General features: G+C 39.2%; 1 long non-coding RNA gene across 7 annotated transcripts in view; it reads right to left on the reverse strand.

Moving 5' to 3' along the window:
• The window catches only part of LOC100889285, a 92,890-nt gene extending 78,852 nt beyond the window's left edge, over window positions 1-14,038 (reverse strand). For all 7 annotated transcript variants that reach the window (XR_004064893.1, XR_004064894.1, XR_004064892.1 and 4 more), the window contains exons 1-4: window positions 13,947-14,038; window positions 12,268-12,594; window positions 11,613-11,711; window positions 7,425-7,523 (exon numbers count right to left, since the gene is read on the reverse strand). This is a non-coding gene — a long non-coding RNA (uncharacterized LOC100889285). The remainder of the gene's footprint in view (window positions 1-7,424; window positions 7,524-11,612; window positions 11,712-12,267; window positions 12,595-13,946) is intronic.
• Window positions 14,039-16,206: the final 2,168 nt, after the last annotated feature.

The raw sequence follows: 16,206 nt of genomic DNA on the forward strand, positions 1-16,206 counted from the left end.
GACAAAATTTATATGGGAAGCAATCTATGTTCATTACAGAATATAATGACTGGCCTATCATGAGATGCAGACATACGACTTCATATTGACAAAATTTGTTGCTTGGACCCGACTTCATGAAGTCAGGTGGCTTAATGAAATTACCCTTACTCGGTGGATAAAAGCACCATATTTTGGTATGACCTATTAATTAAAATTAGCCTATATAGGAGCCCTCCGGCGTTTAAAAAAAAAGTACAGATAATAATCCATGGGGGGGGGGGGGGGGGGGGGGGGGGGAGGGTTGACCCCCACCTCCCCGGATCCGTTCATGTGCTTTTCTGGTCCGAGTCTGAAGTTCAATGTTATCACCCAATAAGTGAATAATCGATCTAAATTTTCCTGACTATCTCACACCACGGAGATTAGACAATTCCATGTGGCTGAAATGGATTGCAGTTTTCTCAATTTTCTAAGTATGCTTGATATTACCTTAATAATGATGATCATTATCATAATGTGAATTACTTACATGAATGTAATGAGGATCTGTGATTACAGTCGCTAACTTCACGTACGCGCACGCGCCTGCTACCCACCGTCGGTCCTATACGGTATGCAATTGTATTGTGCAGCGGTTTGCCGTGAAACCTGTAAGAAAGTATATATTATAATGTCTTCGTTTTTAGGAAAAATACTCCAAAAAAGATAAGAAAATTGACACGAAATAGGTAAGAAACATACGAGTTTAAAATCATGACCATTAGTTGAACAACTGATGAAGATTTAGTTGATTTTTGGTATGTTTTAGTAAGGTATATCCACGCCGGAGTCAAAGTCTGGATATGATTCTGAACTAGCACCGTGCATTCTTGGTGGGTGGCAGTTTGTCCATTGCTCGATTTATATAGCAGAAGAGTTTCCTTCTTTTCTCGTTGACAGAGCGCAAAGAACTGGTGTTGTCATACAGGATAACAGTCAGTTTCTCGAGCTTTAGAAGAGAGTCGTCGTTGAGTTCCAGGATCTGGAAAGGATGATTGGCTAGAGAGACAAATGTTTGTGTGACATCTGTATAGGCCTGCCGGTCCTAGCTGTCAAACTGACTTCTTGCCCTTGCCATTTAAATCAGAAGGTTGTGTCACAATCTGAAAATGCGTGGAACATGGGTAAGGCTCGTGGTTGTTGCTGCCCTAGGCTTGAGTAGATGGCGTTGATGTGGTAAAACCTGTATTTCTTGCCCAATGCCAAAGTCCATCCAGATGTTAACCAAAGGTTGAGTTCAAATCAGTTTATTGGATGTGCCAGCAAAGATTACTACAAAATCTGTGTCCACAGTACGCACGTTGATAGTCTTTCCCCCGTGTTCATGAACCACAACTCTAGTGTCCGCCTCCTCATGATTGCAGTTTTGCATGGGGATGCTAGTACCAATGGATGCCACAGATTTCCCGGATGTGACATACACAGCTTTGGCTGGCAGAAAGTTGAAATATTCAATCTTGGAAGTTAAAAAGGCAAACAGCTCTTTTTTGTTGAGTGGGTCACGGGGAAAGTCCATCCAATTGCCTAGTAGTTTGATCTCACCCGACTCTTTCCTGCGCACATCCTTGCCTCTCTTTTCCCAGGTAGATTTTTTCAAACTATCTGGGATGTTTGTGTCCCACACAACATCCAACTTCGAGACATCATGCAGCTGCTTCTCCAGATAAGGGATGAATACCCTGTCTGCATACTCATGGAAGGTGCTGACGCTGGTATTAGGCAGACAAGTGCGATGACGGCACCATCCAGGACTTTGCAGTCATAGGTATAAAGTGGCTCTGATTGACCAGGTTGCTCAAGACATTTCATGAGGTCCGGCTTCGTGCTTGGCAAATGAAGCTTGTTAAAATCTGAGAGGGAAGGAGGGAAGGACTGTATCTCATGTGTAAAGGACTCTGCCAAGTCACCATCCCGGTTGTGTATAGATATGTACAGCTGGCCAAAGAGTGCCACTTTGTTTTGAAGCACTTTGATCTTCTTCCCCTGCTTAGATGTTACCTTACGTTTAGGTTTACTGAATAGTGCTAGATAATTCCTCTTGATTGGGTCAATTATGGCGTGGCTGAAATTTCTCCGGGATCTCTGTGTGATCATCAGGAAGGCATTCTTCTTCAAATTTCTTCAGCAGTCTGGACATCTCTGTTCCCGAAAGCATCCATCGTCGAAAAGTCACAGGGTTTTCTGTGAGCCCAACAGCTTCACTAGAACCTTTCACAATCTTGTTCTCCTGCTCATGAGCTTGATCAAATGGGATCGCAGAGAATTTGTTACTTCTCTTGGAAAGGACCCAGTGGGAAAAATTCTGAAACTCATTCTTGAAATTGTCGGGCAAGGACTTCATATCTCTGATGTGGACAGGCATCCACCGTGAGTAGTTCACATTATCCAAGGCAAAGAACAGTGGTGTGAGTTTATCCAAGACTTCAACATACAATGGGAAATTCTTCTCTCTGTGAGCCCCGATGAAGATGAGAATAAGGGTTTCATATCTCATAATCTGGTCCCAGTACATGAAAGTAGGACTTCTCTTCCTTAAGTTGTTTCTCCAAGCCGTGGCAGACTCTTCATCTTTGGGGCCCTCGCTGCGCATGAAAGCTTCACTCTGAAGATGTTGCAGAGTCAAGAGAGTGATTTAGTGGGCGTGCCTAGTTCGAGTTGGGTGTGCTGCCTTCAGATACGAATCCGCCGTGTCAGATGACGCTACCTCTGCCTCTGTGAGGGCTTTAGTCCAGCCAGAACTTTCTAAGACATCCCCAAGTGTATTCAAGAGTGCCATTTCTGTGTGCAGACCACCTAGCATATAACCACATGCACTCTCTCACCATGCATGTCTGGCCATTGCCACTGTACAAACTTTGCCAGGGAAAACAGAAGCTGGTCAAATGTAGTGACTTCGATTTGTCCTGGGTTCAGAAATTCGGAAACTTGCCTCTCGACATCAATGCCATGTTTGATCATAGCAGTAGTGGTAGACTTCTCTTGGAACAGAGGAAGAAGTACTTATTGTGCTGGATGGTCTTTTACCCGAGGTTAATTAGAGACATGATAGGTTCTATTGTCTCTAGAGGTGGCAGAGAATGCTCTACTCAGCTGTGTTCCCCTGCTCTGGCTTCATCTAAAGCACCTCTCGACTGGAAACACATAACTTTCTGGCACCGCAACAGCAGTTGTCTACAAAGCTATGACTGGTACATAGGCGTAGCTGTCAGGAAGAGCGTGTTTTTGATTTCCAGATTTTCAGAAGGTGGTATCATAACAGATGCTCTGCTCTCATCCGGTTTGGTCTTGGTAGGCAACTGTAAAAGGCTGATTCCAGCCCATGGAATGATGTTATGAAAGGGGTTGAGCTCGGGTTGTGGTCTAGATTGTCGAGGGCGCCAACAGTGAACAAACCTTTCCGGAGACTAGCCGGAGAAACCACTCCATCTTTTACATAGCGTTCACAGGTAGGAGTGGCGATCTAGTCCTCAATCTTCATAATCCTGTCATAAGGAATGCTGACGCCAAAGTAATATGACTGATCAATTTCTTGCTTCTGGTCAGTGCATCTGCATTAATGCCAATATAGATTAGCAGGAGTGGCTCACGCTCCAGAGTGTTGCTGGTCTTCACAGCAGTATCAGATGACCGTTTCTTTGTATTGTAAATGATACCTGGCTGATTGTGAGGCAAGCCTGGGAATCACGCTTGTCTTGGTCTTTTAAGTTTGGACCATTCAAGATCATGGAAACAAGAGGCTTGATGCTTAAGGGCAGTGAGTCTTCCTGACATTCTCCCAGGAAGCAACCAGTAAACTTAAAGCCTTGATGGCTAAAGATGTTTTTTTCTTAATTGTAGCAGCTTTGGCCAGGATAACAGCGTCTTCTGAAAGTCTCGATTCTTTAGAGCTTTTTTCAACATATTTCGCATGCCTTCCTTGAAATGGGAACAGTGTGCCTCTCATCATGCTGCTCTTATTCCTCTGAGATGCATTCTAACAAACGACCCTTCAGTCTTGTATTGTTGCCTTCTTGTTTCTTGATGCCCAGTCCTTTAAGACGATTCACTTACATACAGTAAACCTCATTCAACTATAAGAGGAGAATTTCAGAATCCACAGATGTCTCAATGTAGCTGGTCAGGTACACAAATGCCCGAGACTAATTCATTTTCTCATCAAGTTTTCAGGTGTTCAGCCTTGTTACAAGTCATACCTATTTCAGCCTGTAGTCATGTCTTTGCTATTGTCCAAAGATATGAAGTGGAGTTAGCTTATTAGCCTATTCATATTCATGAGTTCCTTCCTTTTGTCCAGCACAGTCTTAGGCTTTCTGCAAGTTTCGAATTATAATCTCTATTGAAATTAGGGTGATTCGGATAGTTTTCTTGCAAAGTTTTGTTCTTAAGCAGATAAAGGCAATATTTTCGTAGCTTGGGTATATATCGAAATTCCTTATACGGGAGGAATCCTAGTTAGAATTAACATTGGTCACTTAAAGCTTATGATCTGGAGAGGCAGGACCTCTGAGTGACTAATGTCTTAGAGCAGCCGCAGCAGTTAGCCAGCTAGGGGTTCGGTGGCTTCAGCTAGGCTGAAAGAGTCGGGCGACGGCAGGTGTTTGGGCTGCACCTTTTGAAACTGAGCGAGGCAGTTTCTTGTGTTTCTAGCTTGCACCTAAATTGTCTGTACTGGACATGGGCTGCTCCTGTCTTCCAAGCTTTCTTGTCACCAGTTAAACTGTAAGTGAATTCTACTTATTTCTCTTTTGCAGTAAATTAATTAAGCAAATTGTCAGAGACATTAATTAATGGAGAAATAAGATAAGCCTGTGTGACATTAATTTAAAGGCTCTTTTGACCTGAATCCCTAAGTGTAAATCATTTTATGATTAAAGTCTTGCATATATAATATTATCCTTGACAGAGAAAAGGAATGTTTCTTATTTCAAAATGGATGCTGTTCATTTTTTTTATCTAGTTGTTGCGTGTTATATGATACCAGGAATATGAAGATATTTTATGAAATTAGAATATGAAGTTATCATTTGCAGTTTGATTATTCTTGGAATAATTAGGGTTATTCGTAAAGATGAAGATTGTATTTGGTTAAGGATAGGTAGTTTTAATGCCTCGGTATTTCATTATTGTAAATGGCGTTAACTACATGTATGGCGTAGACTTCAGCGTAAACTTCCATGTTAAGGATGTAAACCACGGTGTAATCTATGGCGTAAACTGTGATGTAGTTAACGTACACGTAATTCCCATGTGCACTCCAATACCCGAGGTGTCTAGTGTATAGTCCTGCGAACGTCGAAGACTTCGACCTCGACCACATTAGACATGATTTTTTTTCAAAACTTCCGGAGGGCTCATAGGCTAACATTAGTTGACGAAACGAGCTAGAAACAACACGCAAGCCGCCAGAATTTATGGACCCCAACAACGACAGGGCCATCGACAAGAGGCTATACGCAGCCGTGCCCAAAAATACGCCGCAAATTTGAAGGTAGCAGTCACACTATTGCGTATCTAGCTCGTAGGTTCAGATTCTGATGCAGTTTCAGTTCGTATGCTGCTCATAGTACGAGTCAATACGCTGGCTGTTCGTACTGCTGCGTGTCAGCTAGCTCTACAGCATACCAGCTCACTCAGGCTGCGGCGGTGTATACATACTAGTCATAAGCATCTTAGCTTCTGACGAGTCTACATCTTTTATAGTCGAAATGCAGCGCAACGACGGTGGTCGGTGCATTGCACCCAATCGCAGTGATAGCAAGCTAAACCGAGCGGCAACCATACAGCGACTGCGAGCTAAAGCGAACGGCGTACGAGCTAGACTCGTCGCGTAGAAAGTAGTAATCGCACAAGGCCTCGTGACTCTGGCTATTTTCCACCCCAAACAGCGGCTGAGATGAATCTAGATACCCGGGGTGAACGCGCGACCGAGTGGCGCTAGCCACGAGGCCTTTTGCAATCTAGATTTTACTACTCTGCATGAATTATTCATTACTTTGGATTTATTGACCAATCAGAACGGCCATCTCCCAGTTAGCTTCGTTCGTGATTCGTTCATTATCAAAACATATAAGAAAAGGTAAAATACGTAAATAAGTCTTGCTTATGAGATGGACATATAAATGATAGATACAAAATATCACATTCAAATCTATTACTAAAAATCTAAAATTATTAAAAATTGTATTTAAAAAAATAAAAAAATATTCAAATGGCTGACCTAAAAGGTGACCTAACCCCCCCCCCAACGGAGCAAAATGTCAAATTTAAAAATTTCTTGACCCCCCCCCCCCCCCACCAAAAAAGTGTCCTTTCATCCCCCCTCCCCCCTCCCACCTCCCCCCCCCCCCCCCGCTTATTCAGCGGCTGGCTGAGTCGTTGCGATTTGTTTTTAACAAAAACAAAAAAAAGTGTCCTCTTATCAGCCCCCCTCCCCCCCCCCCCCCCCCCCCGCTTATTCAGCCGCTGGCTGAGTCGTTGCGATTTTTTTTTAGACTAAAAATATATACATATATATATATTCTCTTTTCCACCGTTGCTCGTAGTTATCCGTGACAACTCGTAACAAATCGTGTACTGTTGCCGTAAATACATCGTAATAAAACCGCAAACAGCTCGTAATAACTCTTAAACCGGTCGTAAACGTGGCCAAATCGTAAGGATCCGTGAAAGATCCGTGAATTTGTGCGATCCGTAAGGACTCGTAAGAAAAATCCGTGTATGTGAAGGGGGTATTAGGCACACGCTTAGGTTTAAAGTTAGGTCTTTCATATGGAAATAGTGTTATGCAATCATGATCAGGACACATGCATGTTTTATATGTTTCGTACTTTTGTTTTAAGTACTTTTTGGATTCATTCTCTAGTTGAAGAAAAACATTAATTTCAAAATACACTTTGTGAAATACCAGCATGATATAATTAAAGAAAACTCTTAATTATTTCTTACTCATCACAATTAATGTGAAAATCGTTTAACAGGAGTTGAAACTACAATCTAACATTCCATGTGTGGATACATTGATCTTATGAATATTTTTCTTGTCTGTTTGGTTTACAGGGTACGGTAACCAACACAGTTGTTGAATTATATTCCCATAACTACGTTTGTACACCACAAGAGATTAAAGTAGGCATTAAGAATCAAGTTACACGCCCTAGCTATTCTCTTTATTGCAACAACGTGTCAAGTACATGGAAGTATATTGGGTCCATCACAACAAGTGTTATGAAACAGACCCCTGGTGTAACTAATGAGGGATGTGCTAATAAGGATTTATGCAAATTTGCCTAAGTTGTATTCTATATCATGTATATAGTAGGCAGCGGAACATAATGCGTCAGAACATGGGGATGTAGTCTAAAAGAATTTCAGTATCGAAACTTAGGGGCTATTCTGTTACTTACTACATGATGATTCATCCTCATAATTGTCACAGTCGTAATATCCATCGCAAACTAACGTTACTGACACGTTCATGATCGATCCCAAACAAGGAAAGAAATCTGAAACAGAAAAAGGACGATGTGTGTTTTAGGAGTATTCACCTACTTCTAATAATAAACATAATCTTTTAATAATAATAACCCTAATCTCTGCTTCTGTATAATGACAATTAAGATAAACTGATGCATTTTCAGTTACAATTGATCTGACACATAGACTATTGCATATGCTCTTTTGTGTTAATACTATTATTACGTGTTAATGAAAGGGAGCCCGACTTAATAATTACGCTACAGGCTGTTGGTATTGGCGAGAGGTGGGATACTCATTTATTAGAGATTAATGTCGGCAGATATGCAAAATTATATTTAAATAGCAAGCATTTTATGACTTATGCAACAATCATACGTGAGATAATTGGACTTTCCCTGTATATAAAATGAACCAGTCCAACTCGTTTTCGTTCCATGTAGAGGTTAGTGGTCTTAGCCCGTACGTCATTCTTAGTTCATAGTAGACCATGTTCGTACTGCGTAGAGTTTACTGTGCTTGTGTGTGTGATGGATACTATATGCTGACGTCATGCGAGGATACGTTCGCTGATTGGACGATACCATTTCGGTAAAGAATTCCAGTCGGAAACAAAGGTTAACATAAGATGTCCAATCTAGATTACTAAAGGCTACTTGGCTGCGCTACTCGCCCTGACGGTCACTTGGGTTTCAGCGATTAGTCTCTTTTTAGTCGATCGGCGTCTATCGGACATGTGGCCTTGTTTAAAGGCTACGGTTCTTAATTGTTGCTGTGAGCGGTGTGCGAGAGAGAGAGAGAGAGAGCGAGAGAGCGAAACAATACGTGCAATCATGCGAACGGCAATGGGCTAAATCGTGCAGGAAACGCAACTAAAGGCAGTGACACGCGCTCAATCCAAAAAAAAAAGAGGTGCGTATGATTCGTATACCTGCGCTAAGCCACTTGCTGTTGCTCGCATTCACTGGTTGCCACTCGTATCCGCTCGTAGGCGATTTGAGCTTGCGTTTGCTTGCGATAGTTTAGAAAATTGTAAAACTAGCGCGGACCAACGCATGTCTATATGCGCTAGTCTGCGTATTGAGTACGTAGTTAGCACGTTTAATTGCGCAAAGGTACGCAAATGTGTGACCGTGGCAAATAAGGAAGCCTCGTGCCAAATATGGTGCTTTTATCCGCCGAGTAACGGTATCCTTAAAATTTAACACTAAGCCACCTGACAATTAAAGGGGGAGTGTAACAGGACAGCTTCACTCTACCTACCACACGTTTTATCAATGACCTAGATGATCTCAATCAATTGAGGGGTAAAATTGTATGATCGAAATGATTGACTATTCAGGTCTTTGTCTTCTACCAAGTTTTGAAAAGTCGTTGGAACAATATGGGATACCCTAATAAGCTGGGAGCCAAAAAGCCATTAAAATATCAAAATAAAGTCCCCAAGACAGACAAAACAAGTTACTCTTCTAAATAATGGAGAACATTCACCATAAAATGCAAGAAACTAACGAATTCCACAATTTCATAAAACAGTGGAGAAGAATGTGATAGAATGCGAAATATATGGCTTTATATTTCCGCACCCGTATTCCAACAATTCCGTATTTGTGTACTCGGGCCCTATTTCGTAAAACTTGTTATCAGTAACAAGTTACAATAACTGTTATAAGCTACTGAAATCGTGGCATTGATTTGCTGAGAGCAAATTTATCATAGCATTTAGAATTAGTTTTTCATAACAAGTGTCATGAAATGACATGATTTATCTAACATGATTTGTTTTAACTGTAATTTGTTATGACTGTTATTTTTTTAGGCGACTGGTCAAGAAACTACATGGTAGCAACATTTTAAAATCGCACACTTGACTTTATACACAGCAGTTTACTAATCGTCCGAGTTTGTTTGTAGCAGTTTTACTCGGTATGACTTCCAGATTTCATTTTAACTCCTTAAGTTTCACCCCATACTTAAAGGTACTATGTCCCTTTTGCAGCCAACCTCAAATGCTGTAGAACTTTGCAGGAATTATGAATATGTCATGTATGTCCTATCTGTAAAATTTAAACTTTAGCAGTGTCCTCATATTCAAATTATGCAAGGAAACCCGTTTACTTGCTAGACTTCACTGTCAGACACTATTGAGTGTCATAATAACATATTACAACATGACTGGCCTTTTTCTTCTTTGGTAATAACATACATGAAAAGAGTTGCAAAGGGTACATGAGCATTTGTCTACATCAATAACCCACTTCTTATGATGGCCAAGATTAAACTGATTGAAACTTTGCGCAGCATAAAACGTATGACCATTCGGTACAATTGTCTGAAAATCAAGACTTTTACTAGTATAGCCCTAAAGTCGATTTGACAACTAATAGTCGTTATTTTCCCACTTGAAGACATTTTCAAGCCCCACCTTTTTTAGGGAAGTTCTAAATTAGTATTATCTTTCAAATGCAGTTGGAATTTAACTTTTTCATTTTTTTGGCCTGCAAATGGGACATAGTACCTTTAAAGGTATGTTTCTGGAATAATTTTTCGTTAGGTTTCAAATAGCATGAAAGATAAGAAGCAGTTATGTTATAGTTTGCAACTTTGCATGGCGATTTATCGATTCGAGTGTATTCATTCATGCACACACATTTTATGTTGATTGTCAGGTTTTTGATGTTGAAAGTAAAAGTGCCTTTGTTTTTAGCTTGAAAAGGGAAAGAGATTAGCATGAAATTATTATTTGGTTGATGTAGACGTGGACGGATCCAGGGGGGCACAGGGGGCACGTGCCCACCGGCAAAAAAATTGTTAAAATCAGCCCTAAATTCGCCCAAAATGTACTGAAAAACAGGGCCGTACCCCCCGATCAAAAAAAAATTATTAAAAATTGTATTTAAAAAAATAAAAAAATATTCAAATGGCTGACCTAAAAAGGTGACCTACCCCCCCCCCCCAACGGAGCAAAATGTCAAATTAAAAAATTTCTTGACCCCCCCCCCCCCACCAAAAAAGTGTCCTTTCATCCCCCCTCCCACCTCCCCCCTCCCACCCCCCCCCCCCCCTTATTCAGCGGCTGGCTGAGTCGTTGCGATTTGTTTTTAACAAAAACAAAAAAAGTGTCCTCTTATCAGCCCCCCTCCCCCCCCCCCCCCCGCTTATTCAGCCGCTGGCTGAGTCGTTGCGATTTTTTTTTTTAGACTAAAAAAATATATATATATATATATATATATTCTCTTTTCCACCGTTGCTCGTAGTTATCCGTGACAACTCGTAACAAATCGTGTACTGTTGCCGTAAATACATCGTAATAAAACCGCAAACAGCTCGTAATAACTCTTAAACCGGTCGTAAACGTGGCCAAATCGTAAGGATCCGTGAAAGATCCGTGAATTTGTGCGATCCGTAAGGACTCGTAAGAACAATCCGTGTATGTGAAGGGGGTATTAGGCACACGCTTAGGTTTAAAGTTAGGTCTTTCATATGGAAATAGTGTTATGCAATCATGATCAGGACACATGCATGTTTTATATGTTTCGTACTTTTGTTTTAAGTACTTTTTGGATTCATTCTCTAGTTGAAGAAAAACATTAATTTCAAAATACACTTTGTGAAATACCAGCATGATATAATTAAAGAAAACTCTTAATTATTTCTTACTCATCACAATTAATGTGAAAATCGTTTAACAGGAGTTGAAACTACAATCTAACATTCCATGTGTGGATACATTGATCTTATGAATATTTTTCTTGTCTGTTTGGTTTACAGGGTACGGTAACCAACACAGTTGTTGAATTATATTCCCATAACTACGTTTGTACACCACAAGAGATTAAAGTAGGCATTAAGAATCAAGTTACACGCCCTAGCTATTCTCTTTATTGCAACAACGTGTCAAGTACATGGAAGTATATTGGGTCCATCACAACAAGTGTTATGAAACAGACCCCTGGTGTAACTAATGAGGGATGTGCTAATAAGGATTTATGCAAATTTGCCTAAGTTGTATTCTATATCATGTATATAGTAGGCAGCGGAACGTAATGCGTCAGAACATGGGGATGTAGTCTAAAAGAATTTCAGTATCGAAACTTAGGGGCTATTCTGTTACTTACTACATGATGATTCATCCTCATAACTGTCACAGTCGTAATATCCATCGCAAACTAACGTTACTGACACGTTCATGATCGATCCCAAACAAGGAAAGAAATCTGAAACAGAAAAAGGACGATGTGTGTTTTAGGAGTATTCACCTACTTCTGATAATAAACATAATCTTTTAATAATAATAACCCTAATCTCTGCTTCTGTATAATGACAATTAAGATAAACTGATGCATTTTCAGTTACAATTGATCTGACACATAGACTATTGCATATGCTCTAGTTAATACTATTATTACGTGTTAATGAAAGGGAGCCCGACTTAATAATTACGCTACAGGCTGTTGGTATTGGCGAGAGGTGGGATACTCATTTATTAGAGATTAATGTCGGCAGATCTTGAACTGTACATGTAGTTTTCAACCTAGATCGATGAATACGCTCTTCTTAATCGTGTTGGAAAATGTTTGTTGAAGTTGGTGGGATATGTACTTCTGTATTCAGGCAGCCTTCCCACGACCTGTTTTATATCTAGCGGTGTCACTGTCTATTAAACAGTAAAGCCATTTATATGTAACTTCTGTTACCTCGAGTAATTTTATTAGTGGAAAAAATCCACAAGGAATTGAACAGTAATAATCCGATTGATGCAATTATACTCACTCAGCAAATCAATGGCAGTAATACTAACACCCTGGTATTGCCCTGGTCCTATGGCGGCAAACCACATCTCATTGTTATCTACATAAACATGATCAGCGTAGTGTGTATATCCACGGATAGTTGTGATAACAGACTGTATATCAGATGGGTCGTTACCTGTTCCTATTTGGACTATACTATCATCATCATAAATGAGTCGCAAATATTGAAACACAAACACAACTTGAAATCCATTCGTGGCGTTTGTTTGTAGCAACCGTATTTCAGAGGTGTCTGGAAAGGAAATGAAATGTGATTCGCCTTCCGGAAGATAAGTTGCTGAATAATCTGTCAGATATTTTTTTTTATAAGAATGAAAGAAAAACAAGAAATTAAAAGAAAAACAAGTAACTTTCGCATCTGTAGATGATTCTGATCAATCCTTCAACTTGAGATTGTTGGATAAGCACTGACTAATTTTGGAGACTCTCCTAAAAAAAACCTGTATTATCCATACGATTTGACCGACTTAAAGGGATCGTTTTACAATGTAAAATCTGAGATACACGGCCCTACGTGTTATCAGTGTGTGTGATATGGTGTAATATTAGTGAAGTCCTAAAAAAAAATGCGCTTCAAAATGATCAAGAAGTGCCTCAAAAAAGTAAAAATCTTCGAGTTACGGTTTTCAAAATTTGTAATTCCAATCATAAATATCTTGATAATCAGACAGGCGATTGGCTTGTAAAATTCACGGGGTTCCTGACTGACCTAAAGGTTTATATTTATCATTGCAGCATGAGCTAAATCCAGAATTTTGTTTCAGAATCTGAAACAAGTTACCTAGACCATAAAGTTCATTCCCCAAAAAGTTTTTGACCTCGCCGTATATGTCAGAGCTCCCAATAGCTACCTCACGCACAAAATTTCGTTGGTTGAAAGTATGATTGGACATTACAAACACGAGAAAGATCACAAGTGATTGGTTAAATAAGACGCCCCTTAAAGAGTGGGGGCATTCCCCTAAAAATCGTATGGACAAAATTTATATGGGAAGCAATCTATGTTCATTACAGAATATAATGACTGGCCTATCATGAGATGCAGACATACAACTTCATATTGACAAAATTTGTTGCTTGGACCCGACTTCATGAAGTCAGGTGGCTGAATGAAATTACCCTTACTCGGTGGATAAAAGCACCATATTTTGGTATGACCTATTAATTAAAATTAGCCTATATAGGAGCCCTCCGGCGTTTAAAAAAAAGTAAAACACGAAATTTCAAGATGGTTTACATATTTGACAAAATATTACTCTTCTAACGTCCAGGGAGTCATAAGAAGCTCGGAGTAAAGAAATCTAAAACCATAAAGAATGATGAATATTATTGTTTACTCGCTTCTCATTATGTATACTATTATCTAGATCTATTATTTTTAAATTATTTTAAAAATGATTCCATAAATTGGGGTAAAACAAAAATATTCCAACTATATTAGCGACAGTGTAATATACAGTGATAGATGAACATTTACATTTCCCCGAAAATCTAGGCCTATACACATTGATAAACAGATAAATACGTAACCGGTATACCTTTCATTTAATGTTACTACAATTTTTCAATTTTAATTTATTCATGTTTCCAACAAAACATTACAAATCAATTGTAAACATTTAAAACAAATGTACTTACCCCCAACTGCAATGTGGATGAGGGATGTCATCCAAAGAATAAGGAGAAGCTGGACAACTGAGTGAGTTTTTCCAAAACTCTTCTTCATTTTCATTCCGTTCATGATACTGGGATTAAAATTATAAAATCTGATGTGGTAATACGATACAAGTATTTGTAATATAATAATAATAATGATAATAATGATAATATTTATAATGATAACAATAATGATAATAATAAGTGGATTTATATAGCACATTTCCAGAGTATACAAGGCGCTGTTCCGTAGCCAATCAACAAAATAACAAGAATAAATTGTAGAGGTATGATTTCGGAAGTTTTTTGAAGAGGTAAAGTGAAGTAGTACTTCTTAGAAATGCAGGGAGTTTATGCTATAGGCGTATAGCAACGGATAGAAAGGGTTTCAATCCAGCCTGTTTATATGATATGGGTCAACATCTGCTTTAAAAAGAGTTAAATAAACTCATCCGCATTTAGTGAAATATATTTAATCAGAACAACAGCAGCAAATGTTCATTTCATATGGAAGAAGTATCTCGAAATTAAAGGGGAATTCCGGCCTGATGTTACTAGAAATAGACAGATTCGAGCAGAGATCGACGTGTTAACATTACTAAAAGCAAAGACGTGTAAGACGTTTCGGGTGCAGCGGGAAAATTTAGTAAATTTCGATTAAAGTCTCAGTTTAAGTTATGAATTTTTGATCGTGGGATCGATCAAACACAAATTGGCAACTTTTTAACGTATCTTGAGGGTCCTCCCCCCTCCTAATTCACTAGATGTACCAATATGTTTAATAAAAATTCACTTATTTCTAAAAAAAGGGTTTTAATCATACATGCACCCGAGATATAATCCCTGCACATATGAATCGAGAAAACACAGGTAATGTACATGTTAGAAAATTCTCAGAACGTAGCAGAAGGAGAAGGACTTCAAAATGGTAAGTAGCAAATTAGTTAGCACTTTAGAATCTAGATAGTGTGATGCAGTCTTACCTCGTTATTCACTACAACATACAGATTTTGTTTTCTTTTCTTTCTTTTTCCTGCTTTTTTCCTGGCTGGACGCCCCCGCTAGCAGTATTTCACATTTTCTTCCTCATTTTGAAAGAAATAAATTGTAATGGCCTATGGTAAAAGGGGCTGGTATGGGAATAAAAGAAGCCCCCATCCTTTCGTACGAAATCGTGATTAAACAAATATGTCTTCTCTCTTGGAAAGATAAGTATAGGATTGAAGTTACTGAGAAAAACCAGCCAATTTGATGCTTTAAAGGTAATACAAAGTTTTGGGAAATTTTGAAAATTGGGTGGATAGTGATTCTTTACAACTTTGATCTGTTTGGATGCCCATGTGGATGTATAAGCACAAAAAAATTTAGCCCCTAAAACACTTCTGCTTTCGAGAAAAATGGAATATAAATTTTGAAAATTTTCAAATAGCGCCTACGGCCGAACAACGGTAACTGCAACCATGAAACTCTCAGAATATGTAGTTGTGATATATAATTTCCAAATGGGAATAGTTAATCGGTCGATATTTTAGTCAGGAAACATTGTTTTATAGCTTAATTAATATCTTGACCTTGAGAGGGAGCTATACAACATAAAGAGATCATTATTTACAATTTTATAAATTTAGACTCGATTTCAACCGCAACAACGATCACTGAATATTGCAGGATCGCATATGCTTCCAATATATTCATTTGAACCAAATTCGTGACCCCATACCAAAACTTTGTATTACCTTTAATAGACAGTCTCCTTTAATAATGAAAATGAACCCCATAATACAAAACATAATGGGCCCTGCAAGCCATACCTTTATGGTATTTTGACGGTACATGTACCTGATGGAATAATGGAATTAATACGGGGGGAAAGGGGCAGTGTTAAACCAAAATTATGCTTTATCTTCATCTCCTCTTTATTTTCTTCCTTGTTTGGGGGGTCTTTTCCCCCTTACCCTATTATTTACCTTTCTTCTTATTTTGTTGTTGCCGCGGATCATATCTGGGGGAGCAGCTGCCCCCAAGCCCCCCCCCCCCCCCCCTCCCCACCGCCCGCAGAACGCCACTGAAAAAGATAAGCGATTAGCACTGAACAGGTATTGAAAATAAGAGAATATCAATATAACAATGCTGCTCTCAATTGTCAGCAGTCAATACAAAATAAACAGTTCAATGTGACGGCAAGGTTCACACGAGAGTCCGTGAAATTAAGTTTAGTTCATGGTTTAAACTTTTATGTTTT

Source organism: Strongylocentrotus purpuratus, unplaced genomic scaffold (assembly GCF_000002235.5).
Source record: "Strongylocentrotus purpuratus isolate Spur 01 unplaced genomic scaffold, Spur_5.0 spur5_scaffold_19, whole genome shotgun sequence".
Taxonomy (NCBI): Eukaryota; Metazoa; Echinodermata; class Echinoidea; order Camarodonta; family Strongylocentrotidae; genus Strongylocentrotus; species Strongylocentrotus purpuratus.